Source organism: Lissotriton helveticus, chromosome 10, assembly GCF_964261635.1.
Source record: "Lissotriton helveticus chromosome 10, aLisHel1.1, whole genome shotgun sequence".
In the NCBI taxonomy this organism is placed as follows: Eukaryota; Metazoa; Chordata; class Amphibia; order Caudata; family Salamandridae; genus Lissotriton; species Lissotriton helveticus.
Window position 1 is genome coordinate 526309566 of NC_136071.1, and position 12280 is coordinate 526321845.

The 12280-nt window shown below is 44.1% G+C and overlaps 1 protein-coding gene across 3 annotated transcripts in view; it reads left to right on the forward strand.

Moving 5' to 3' along the window:
- The first annotated feature begins 336 nt into the window (after positions 1-336).
- The window catches only part of PRR35 (proline rich 35), a 196659-nt gene continuing 184715 nt past the window's right edge, over positions 337-12280 (forward strand). For all 3 annotated transcript variants that reach the window (XM_078663058.1, XM_078663057.1, XM_078663059.1), the window contains exon 1: positions 337-410. The gene's annotated coding sequence lies outside the window, so the exon portion shown is untranslated. The remainder of the gene's footprint in view (positions 411-12280) is intronic.

The following is a 12280-nucleotide window of genomic DNA, read 5'->3' on the forward strand; positions in this document are numbered from 1 at the left end:
GATAAGACATATAGGGAAAAAGTTCAGAGAAGACAATTACGACATTTGTGACCCATTCTTCGAATTCCCATCTGTCAACCACCGAAGTCCCCAACACCTCCCCCCCCCCTCCTAACCACCCCTCCCTCCCTCCCCACCCCCCCCCCCCCCTTCCCTTCTGCAGGAGCATCTCCTAAAACCTCTATAGTCCTGAAATCCCCTTGGTCCCAAAGCGCGCTTTTACCGACTCTCTTTGCGTAGGTCCGTTCTTGTATTGGGTGATGTCCGCGCGCACAACCGTAGAATGTTCGGGCAGTGCGCGCGGGCAGCCTACGCCAGGATATATATTGCGGCTGTGACGGTTGGTGGCACTTGCAGCTCCGCTCTTCTGCCTGTCGTCAGTCACGTCTCGCCTCAGTTCACTAATACAGGTTTGTTTATCCACCCTATATACTCCGGTATCTCCTTTCACTGGCTACAGGGATAGCATAGGTAAGGCAACCACGCGTCCGGTGCATTAGTTTCTATTTAGTTATACTCGCCAGAACTGTGAGTAGAGCGTAGGCTCTGGTACCGTTTTGGCTTAAGCTTAATATTCAACTCCCGAAAAAAAGCAAACACTGGAATTCGCGCCATAGTTTTTGAGGCCAGGGCCCCTGCTGACAGAAAGTACAGGGCCCCAAACCGCCAACCTGTTTGGCAGCCATACTCGGAATTCATCAAGTGCAGCCTAGGAATAAAGGTATTAACCAACGCTCAGTTGTTCGATGTCCATTTCTGAAGGCTGACGCCGCTTCCCCCGGAGTAACCGTCTAACTGACTCGTTTGTCACAGATGAATGGCAGGCTCAGAGACAACTGTCACTCGGAATCCGAGGACGCCTTGCGTGATCGGAGGCCTGATGCCTTCCGAAAGGCCGCTTCATGCAACACATGCATCCTGACATTCGGCGAGTCGAGCCCCGCAGGCACGGTCGGACTGGGACAGAAAACAGGCCCGGGCACCAAAGTAAAAGTGTCTCCTTATAGCGACTCAGGCAGCTAGAAAAAGTGCCCCACATTCTGCTAAACGGGGCAGTTTAAAGACAAGCTCTAAAGACACCACTGTGTTTTGAAGGCATGGGGCACTGCATTTGTGGTTACTGCTAGAAATATTTGTGGTAAAATCAGGGAGATCAATAAGTAACAACTGACCCACAAGACCACAAAACGACCCACACACTAACCTCTGAAACAAGCCCTTTGGGCACTGTCAGATTACCCTATAGGCCAGTCCAACCCTGCCTTCAAGCAACTCTCCCGGTCCTCAGCAAGAAGGAGCCATTGTCTCTTACGCCTCCTCAAAATCCCATAATACCAGCACTGTTGCTGTAATAATGGGAGTGCTCTCATGCATTGTACACTCTGAGGAGCGTTCAGACTCATCAGTTACAGCAGAAGAGGATGAAGTTCACAGTACTTACTTTGTCATGATAAGTAGCTTCTGAAGTTGATCTTCAGATCCCGCCGTGGGTGGCTGAATCCGAGAATTGCCGACGATGCGTTGTTTTGAATCCACCTCATGCCTTTTTCTTACACCGTCCTCCACATTCTGCCCCTACCTCACTCTAGTAGGTTCTTTTTCAAATCCATGTCACAGATTTCCTTTCTTTCTCTTCTTCTTTCACCCCTTTCTAAATTTCTCTCTGTTGCTCATGGTTATAGTCTGATGATGAAAAATAAACCCTGGTCCTCAAAAATGTGTGTTGGGGCCCACCTCCTGCAACTATGGACACAAATTAAGGAATAAGTTGAAAGTAACTTAATGGGTTAAACAAATATTGTTGAGATTTATTCAACCTGCAAGTCACAAGTTGCAGTAATATCTGATTGAACAAAAGCTGGGGATGCAGTTACATGAATATAGTAGAGGACAACTGACAAGGGTGACTTTATTTACAATGCCAAGAAAGTCTCCTTTTAATCAACAACATACAGTGTGCAGCTGAAATGACTATCTCCAAAATTAAACATGTTTTAATAGGGAGACAGTGCTCCAATGCTATGGCGTAGACCTTACTGGCATGATAGGTTTTGCAGTTTATTCTCACCACTGCTAATTTTGGAGGTACCTTTCAGATGCCAATTAAATGCTGGAATAGACTTACCTTGGGGAAAATACTTTACACAGAAGAACTGGGAAATGTGTCAACATTTTTGAAAGCCTTGCTGTTATTAGCGAAGGCTTGACAATTTACATCAACGTATCTTTTAACAGCAAACAAGTAAGGGAAAAAGGGCCAGTCACAACTAGGCATGCTGAATTCCATAACTGTACGTTTCTCTCCATTTGCCAGTTTCTGTTACTAATGAGGAGTGAAGTGAGAGGCTTTTGTAGATAGTTCATGGTTTGCCATGTTTACACTTTGTTTTCATCTGCTACTTTGACCTCTTGATAAGCAGAAGTCGTGAATTCTAGAACCTCCTTTAAAAAGGAAAATGTTTTACCATAATGCTGCCATAAATTACACTCTGGTAACTCTAACTGTACACAAATGTTTTTCACGTTTATGTAAAAAAGTAACTTAGGTGCAAGTACTTGCCAGTTGCACTTAAAATTGTACTGCCTGCTTTATGATGTAACATGCGAAATGAATCCCTTGTTTCTCTGTTGTCTCTTATGAAAATCGGTGGGCCTGAGATTTGCTGTTTACTACATGTTGAGCGGTATGAAAAAGCATGATTACATTTGTATTACTTATCACAGCTTACCTCATGTTTAAAGATGTGCCTGACTGACCTTCTCTTATAGATGTTACGTGTCGGAACATCGATAAGACAAATATCATCTGATATGAATATTTCTGTCTTAATTATTACTCACAGAAAATGTTGCTCCATTCCATTTAGGTTTTCTATTATTAACATCAATGGGGTAGTATTTTTGTAAACACTATTTAGGTCAGTGCAATATATCCTGTCCTTTGCAATCACCTCATAAGCTATGACCGTATGCCCCATTGAGTGCCAGGTTAGTGCAGGGTTCATGGAACCCTGATGCGAAGATCTACCATAGTATTCGAAGACTCCGGTATTAGAGGATCCACTGCAGGATTCGAGGATCCTGCAGTACTTAAAAGCTACACCTAAGGTCAGGGTCGGATTGGTAACGCGGGCACTCGGGCAATGCCCGAGGGCCGGTGTTCAGTTCCAGTTGTGGGCTGCTTTTCTGAGCAGCCTGGGGGCCGATTTGGGTGGTTTCTGCATTGTTCAGATACCGTCAGCGGCCCAGTGGGGGCCTGAGTGGCCTTTCTGGAGGCAGATGGGCGTCAATTACCTCCCTTTTATCAACAGCAGGTGTCACTCCCTTTCTATTGCAGGGCCGGCACTTTAACATATGCATATTGAGTGGGGCAGGGGGCCTGAGCAAAAGTGGCCTCACCTGTTTTCAGTTGTGTTTCACCAATGTAAACTAATACATGCGTTTTTTAAACCCCCTTTACCCCTCCTTGTTTTTATAAAATTTCGCTGAAGCAGTTTTTTGCGGAAAACAAATGTGCAAATGTGGGCCACTATTTTTTAGCGTGCCCGGGCCGATTTCTAATCCCAATCCAACCTAATGTGTGGCAAGGTGCTTGGTTTTCCTCCCTGTTGATGTGGGGAAGTCTGTGCTTGGGCTCTGCTTTTCGCGTTTGTCCTCTGCTTGGGCTCAGCGTTTCACCCTTGTTTCTTGTCCGCTAGTCGAGATTATCCGCAAGACAGATGACAGGATTCTTTTTTTTTAAACCAATTTTATTGGGTTTTCTGAAAGGAAACAAAAAAAAGAAGACAAGGAAAAAGGCACTTACGCAGTTTAGCATTTTAATACATCTCGAACCCAGAAATAGGATTACCAGATACATTATTGTAAGGTGTATATGTGTATAAATCCATTTATATATAGGCAGAGGTATCATATAATACAGTGGTAGAAGATCTGGTCCAGAGCTATCTAATAATAAACCAATGGGATAGGAGCAGTGTGACATGCATAACTAGTGCAACAGTATTGCAACAGGTACCCTCCCAACCTACCAATCAGCAGGTGCGTCCCCAGTAGCAGGCAGTAAAGAAAGAGAGAAGAGGGGGGTATTCTATCCAGATTATATTGTGCGTCAGTAGCAGGAGTCATCGCGTGCATGTACCAGTATGTGATGTTTGGGAATAGGCAGGTATGTTCAGGTATTGCTATCACCTCGCAACTCTGGTTATTGAAGTCACCTGTATCATGGCTCTATATGTGACTGGGATCGGTACTAGTGCCCAAGTATATCTCCTTGTGAGTCACCTGTGGTTTGGTTGGGGTATGTCTGCAGATGACGGGATTCTTCATATTCCTTCTGCACAGTCACCTCACTGACTTTCCTCACACCGTTGGAATTATTCAACCTCTCCCAGCACTGTCTTCCGAGGCTACATGTTAGAGATAGCTACGGAGCATGTGAGATGTCTGACTCTCCACTACTAGGGCAGTGAGGGCTGTGAGTCTCCCTGCGACACATGCCAGGAGGAAGTGAGGCATGTTCCCCGACATCAGCGGGTACCACCAGTGAATCCACCAATTTATGACGACCTCACAGGATCACTGGATGGTTTTTTGTATTTGATATCTTTTTCACTTTTATTTTGAGTCACACACACTGAACAGCAGCATAAACAAGTAGCTCCTGAACAAAGTTGCTACACCTCTATGTTAGGGTAACTAGGCTGAAACATGTCGATCACATATTGACACTAACTGCAGGAATATGTTTTCCAGGGGGTGCCTATTTTTAATCCTAGCCCAGGGATGCATGAATAAAGGGATATTGTGTACCTAGGAGCTAGTTCTATTATCACTTCCATTTGCTCTGCTACCCTAGTTACCTTGAGATCATCACTTTGGTATTTAGCATACCTTCCTTTACAAAAAAACATCCCTGAGCTCTTCCCTCTCAGAGAGGAGGTTTTAGCCCGTGCCATGACTAGGCATCCCGTTACAGGGAGAAGCCCAATGACGAAGCATGCCTCCTTTGGTGGGTGAGCAAATTCGTCCTTTTAAAGGGATATTCCTTTGTTGCTAGGTCTTCTGATTTGACAGTTGTTTATTATCTTTTAGACCCAAGGGTTTCTTGATTGTGCTATTTATAGGTTGGTGAGCTAACCCTTGCAGACCTCTAAATCTTCTCGGAGACCCCCCCCCCCCTTTTTTGTGATGAATGTAGTCATCAATATACAAATAAAGGTGAGAAAGGACCGAAAAAGTGAGGGCAGAATTCAGGGGTTCAGCCCCCTTCTTAGTATATTGGAATGCTTTGGAAGAGGAAAAGATCAACAAATGTTAGGCCCAAGTAGTGCAGATAGAATACAAAGAACATCCGTTTAAAGCACGGAACAAATGCCATGAGATATGGCATAAAGAGGTCCAGGAGCACAAGGGTAAATGCCCCGAACCAGCTACACATCCATTAGGCTTCTAAATGGTCCTGAGGGAAATCCCAGATGGCAATTCATTTGCTGCCACAGAGGATCTGTTAATTCTTGGGATCCTGCTGTGGCCACTTCTTTCATAGCCCATCTGACCAAGCATCGGAACAACCAGGGCCAGACTGGGAGCCAAAACCGGTCCTGGCAAGTGGGTGCCGCCGAGCTCTTTGCCAGGGCCGGTTTTCGGCCGATTTTGTTACATGGCCGATTTTGCAGCTATGCTGCAAAAACAGCCCTGTAATAAAAACGGCCCCCAGGGGCCCCAAACTGGCCCCCCACCCGTGCGGTGCACTGGGGGATTGCCCGGTGCCCGCTACGGCCAGTCCGGCCCTGGGACCAACCCTCACTGGATCCTAGCATATCGTGTGCCAACCCCAGTTCACTCCTCAGGCCCTTCAAGCTTCTACAGATTCATGAACATTCCCACTCCGATATAAATACACCTTTCACACCCTTCACACCACCATACCATCCCACAGCCAGAAGGAGCCAGATTCTTTAAACGCTACATCCCACTTTCCCACCCCACCTCATCATGACTAGTCCTGCAAACCTCATCAGATTTGTCCCATGATTACTGCAGTTGTGGAACCGCCATCACTGAGACCAGAGGTAGGCAAAAACTGGAGCCAGAGAGAGAACAGGTAACAGAAGACAGCTATTCTGGATGGACAGAGAGGCCCTGAAGGTCTATGAAAAGGCCCCAGTGGACAGAAGAAGAGAGCGCAGATTTATCATATTTAATCAGGGGCGTAGCTTCATGGGTGGTGTTTGAGGTGTTACACCCCCCTAATAAATGTATTTTATGGTCAATAGTTGAGTACAGGTTCTTTGAATCGGGTATGGTGAGGTGTCTGTCGGATTTCACCAGCAATTTTTAGACACAGAGAAAAAAAACCACACACACTCTCTCTATTTTGAAAGACTTCCCAATTTTTGGTTATTTTTTCTCTCACTTAGTGCTCCTACCAATCACTCACTTTCCACTGCCCCCTTAGCCCCTTTCATGCACCCTGCTTGTAGTATAATGTATTTTAACATTATATGCCAGCGTTATTGTCGGAAAATCTGAAGCTCACACACCCCCCAATCTTTTTTTTTTTTTTGTCCTCATTAGCCATATAGTCGATCCAAATATGCTCCTAGCCGCAAGACTCAAGATCCGTTTGCCCCCGTATCACCTGGGGGCCTATAAAAAGGCCCCCAGTGCCCATAAAGGCAGACTTGATGTCTCTGGCAGTGCTTGGACGGACAATCTCCATTCGGGCCAGCTCGGCGTGTAGTCCAATAGCAGTATGGCTTGGGGTGCCTCCCTTTGGACAAGGAGATTTTAGGCCTAATCATCGGACCCGGGGAAAAAAAAAATACCCAAAAAAAACCCGGGTTGACTAACTTTACCTTCTCCATTTAATCAAAAAATCCCAGAATCTCAAAGATCGAGGGCTACATGTTCTAGTTAGATCGACCTTCGATGTTACATATAATGAAGACAACCAGTCTGCATGTGTCGGGGAGTTTATATTGACCCAGTTTTTACAAATTTCTCTTCTTGCTAATAGAATAGCATAGAATAAGAACTCTCTTTCTAAACCTTTGATGCTAATATTTAGGCCAAAGATAATTAGAGGCCATGACCACGGGATAGGTGTACTGAGGATGGATTTGAGTGTTATCCTGATTTCTTGCCAAAAAATGGCAATATTCGGGCACTCCCAAAACATATGAAGATCTGAGGCTGCTGGATAGGAGCATTTGCTGCAGCATTTCCCGGGTTGGAATTTCGAGAGCCTCTTAGGAGAGTAATATGCCCGATGGAGCGTGAAAAAGTGATTACGCCTCAGCCATGCTGGCTTAATGATCTTATAGAGGAGGATAGAAGATTCTTCCCATATGTCCTCCATATGTGGTTCACCCTCTCCACCCCAGAGTTTTACCGGGAGATTGGGGTCGTCCTCTCCACCCTCTATGATGTGCCAATAGAAGAGTGCGACTTCCTTTCTTCCCACGGGTTTCTCCACTAGGTTGTTTTCTAAGGGGCTATCTTCCCCCGTCATTGCTCTTTTCTTAGTTTGAGTTCGGATCCAGCTAGCCAGTTGTAGATATGCTAGCCAGGAGAGTGATGATGTTGCCATGAGCTTGAATTGTTCCCATTTCATAAGGGATCCTTCTACCAGTAGTTCCCCCCACTGTGTTATACCTGCTTCCAATAGGACCTTTTTAACTGTATTGGAGTCTTGTGGTGATAGCCCGGGTAAATCCCAAATCGGTGCATGCTTGGATAGATATCCTATCCCAGTCTTAGATTTAATTTGGGACCATTCTTTTATAGTGGCCAATATTGACTTTAATCTAACTTTTTAAAAAAACTTCTGGTGGCCGAACTTAAACAAAAAGCCGTTCAATGGAAGGTCCGAACCCAGTAACATTGCCTTATACATAAGTCCGTTTGCATTTTCCCAGGGGGTCTTAAGTAGCATCCTGGAATGGGTCAAGTGAAACGCCCAGGCATAATATCCCAAATCCGGCAAGGCAAGCCCCCCTTTCTCTCTTCTCCTTCTCAATTTCTTCCACGCCAGTCTGCTGGATTTATATCCCCAAATGAATGAATTGATATTTTGTTGGCATTTTGCAAGTTGTGTAGTGTCAAATGATAGCGGAATGGTGTTGAAAATAAATGTATATTTTGGAAGAATGCTCATTTTTTATCAGGCTGGTCCTTCCATAGATGGTAAGCGGGAGAAAAGACCAAGCTTTCATCAGGGATTGGGATTCGCGGGAAATCCGGGCTAGGTTATTTTGAGCTAAATGGTCCAGGTCTTTAGTTATTATGATTCCAAGGTACCTCATTGAGGATTTTACCGGGAGTTGGGGATTAGGAATGTTCCAAGCCATTATTTCCGTTTTTCCGGCATTTATTTCATATCCCGAAAATCTTCCAAACTCCTCCGCCTTCTTTATGACTGTAGGAAATGCCAAGGCGGGGTCAGTTGTGTAAATGAGTATGTCGTCGGCATATAGGCCGACCTTCTTATCCCAACCAGAAAAAGTAAAATGTGGAATATTCATGTCCTCCCTAATGGCCTGCGCAAATGGTTCCCTGTATAAATTAAAGAAGAGGGGAGATAGAGGACAGCCCTGCCTTGTTCCTCGGCTAATTTTAAAGGGAGATGTTCGTGTACCGTTTATTAAGAGGGATGCTCTAGGGTTGTTGTATATTAGGCCGATAGCTCTGCAAAATTTAGGGCCAAGATGAAATTTGTCCATTATTGTGTTTAAATATGTCCAGTTTACCCTATCAAACGCTTTTGTAGCGTCAAGTGTCATAATTGCCAGGGGTAAGCAAAAAGTTGAGGCAATATCAGCGGCTCCCACTAAGTCATATGTTAAATCGGCTAGTTGCCGGCCTCTAATAAACCCCTTTTGATCGGGGTGGATAATTGATCGAATCTCGCTTCCCAATCGTGCTGCCAAAATTGACGCAAAGATTTTATAATCATTGTTGAGAAGCGAGATTGGACAATATGATCCACACTCGACTGGGTCTTTGCCTGTTTTTAATATTAACGCTATATTTGCTTCCCCCCAGGAATTTGGTGGTGTCTCGCCTCTGATTAGTATATTATTAAAAAGGGTCGTAAGGACTGGGGTAAGAGTGGAATTAAGTGCCCTAAATAGTTCTCCTGGGAGACCATCCGGTCCCGCGGCCTTGCCATGAGTTAGTTGTTTGATCGTATTTTCAACTTCTAATTCCGTTATTTCTTTATCTAAATTTTCACTTTGGGAACTATTCAATTCTGGGAGAGCTATATTATCCAGCCGTTCCTTACTTTCGTCTAGATTATCATTAAGTTCTTCTGTATAAATGTTCCGAAAAAACTCACTAAAGGCTTCCCCAATGTCAGTGTCAGTTGTCATGTTCTCGGTTCTCCCAGCCACCCTCACTTCTTTGATAAAATTTCTGGTCTGGTCAGCTTTTATTTTCCAGGCCAGCAATTTTCCAGCAGATTCGCCATATTCAAAGTGCGAGAGTTTGCTGGCCTGCCATCTTTTATTTAGCCTTTCTTGCAATAGCGCATCTAACTTGGCTTTTAATTCTATTTTCTCCTCTTGGTTGTCTGAGGGAACTTGGTCCGCCGACTCCAGGCGGGTCAGTTCTTGCTCTATGTGCAAGATCGCCTCCCCATATTTCTTTTTCCTGTAGGAGGCCCTATTGGTGATGCAGCCCCTTATAAAAGCTTTCCAGGCCTCCCATACAGTAACCAATGAGGCAGAGCCTATATTCCGCTCTAGAAAGGAGACGGTTTCGTGCATCAAATGATCTCTCTCCTCCTCTTCCAATAATATAGTTCGGTCGAAAGACCATGATGCATGAGTGGGTATCTGCTCTAGTTTTAACGAAAAGAGGATAGCAGAATGATCTGATAGATGCAGAGGCAAGTATATTATATTTTTAATCTGGTCTTTGAGCGAAAGGCTGAATAAAGCATAATCGATTCGGGATTTGTGCCTGTATTTGTAATTATGAAAGGAGACTCCCATGGCCTTGCCGGCTCTTTGTCTCCAAAGATCGATTAGGCCTAGATTCAACATACATCTAAGGAGCGTATCCCTCATGTTGCTGTGAACTACGGCTCTGGAAGTGGGAGATTTGTCTAGTTTTGGGTCTAAGACAAGGTTGAAATCGCCCATCCAAATTAAAGGATCAGGGTAGGTAATCAGATGATTCTGTAGAATATTTAAATAAGAGGGATCGTCCTGGTTGGGTCCGTAATAGCTGGTGATGGTGAAACCCCTTGAGTATAGTTGGACATTAACTATCAACCATCTACCGCTTGCATCTGATTTCCAGTCCGTGATCTGGGCCCTTGCAGCTTTTTTAAAGATAATGGCAGTTCCGCGGATGCTAGCGTTATGGTCCGTACTTACAAATTTATCAACCCATTTAAGTTTTTTAAATATGTCCGTAATCTCTTGTTTGTTTAAATGTGTTTCCTGGATCGCCATGATCTGCGCAGGCGAGTCTCGTAAATACTGTAAAATTTTATTCCTCCTCGCCCTAACTCGGAGACCATTGACGTTCCAGGATAAGAATTTAAAATCTGGCATCAATTTTAACTCTTTGTCGTAATTTTGCCATCCCTCAGTACTACTACTTTATTGCCGGTTATCTGCCTGTCGTTTCTAACATCGCTTCCTGTTTTGGCCAAGCAGTAACTTTGAGACACCGTTGGATCCATATTCTTGATGATTATAAAATTCGGCTTGTGAGGACTTTTATATTTTGCCTTCCCTTTCCCGCCCCCGGAAACCCCCCCCAACTTACTCTGGCTAGATGTATTGCCAGCTAGTCGTCCCTGACGTGTTCCTGTTTCATGCCTATCTTTTCACTATTTCTTGGTCACTATACTTAATATATATATATATTTTTTTAAATAAGCAGTGGCAGATAGCGAACGTGTGACTTTTATTCTCTTGTCTGATCTGAATTGAGATATATTATTGCCTCCGATAACCTTTGAATCCAAGATATTATTTGGTGAGAGTCATAGGAATTGTAGATAAGCCTAGTGTACCTCAGGGCTTCTAACATTAAATTTACAGAGGGTGGAGGTCTATAGTGAGTATTATTCCCCCCCACGCTAATTTTGTATCTTATTTTTAGAAGAACATTTATTTTGTTGGTTTTTTAAAATATTTTTATTATTCATTTCCTTTTTTTTTTTTTTTTTTTTAACTATACTTTACCCCCTGTTTACCACCCAAGTGCTCATTATTTCTTCCCCCCTATATATATATTTTTTTTATTTAGAAAGGCTCTTATGTTTTCCTTTGTTGTTAGCACCTTTTTTTACCTGTGGTCTGGAGGGTTTGCATGTGCACTTATAGTAGCTAATAACTCGTCAGCTTCGAAAGGAGACTTAACATTGTGCATTTTGTTATTATACATTATTTTAAGAAAGGCAGGGAATCTCATTTGAACAGTGGCTCCTAAGCTTCTGAATTTCTCCATCCGCTGGCCTAATTCCCATTGCCTGTCTAACGTGGTTTTGGACAGGTCAGACCTGACTTCAAAAGAGAAGTCTAAAGCTTTCAGGGTCTTGGCTTTCAGGGCTAAATTCAGTATCTTTTCTTTCAGTGAATAAGTTAGAAAGTTCACCAGGATCTTCCTTGGCCTGACTCTGCCTGAATTGAGACGGAAAGGGTCTCGATGTACCCTCTGAATGTCCAATTCTATCTCAGACAGAGGCTCTTCCAAATTAAGAGAGTCTTTTAGTATGGTTGCTACAAAGTTCTTTAACTCTCCTCCTTCTTTCCCCTCCGGAATTTTCAGCAGCCTCAAGTTATTCCTTCTTGAGAAATTTTCAAGAGATTCCACCCTCTCTTTGACTGCATCGCCCTCTCGTCTTAGAGACTGTATCTTGGTCTCTGCACGCTCCAATTTTACCTTAAGTTCGCCAACAGAGTCCTCTAAGTTCCCAGTTCTCTATGAGAGACCATCTACCTTCGTCTCTAAGCTTTCACACATGGTGCGGATCTCCGACTGAGTTTGTCTCGATTCCTCAAAACACTTTCTCGACTCCTCAAACCCACTTCTGATCTCCTCCCTCATACTAAGAAGTATGGTCTGAAGGGTGTCATCGCTTTCTCTTTCAATCTCTGCGCTCCCCCCACCACATTGATCCGACTCTTTATTCGCCCATTCTGTCTCCGCTGAGGTAGTGCCTTGGTGGTCTATAAGGGGCATTGTATTAATGGCCTGCTCTGCTGGGTCTCCCATCCTTGCACCACCAACCGGCGCTTCTGCCCCTATTACTTCC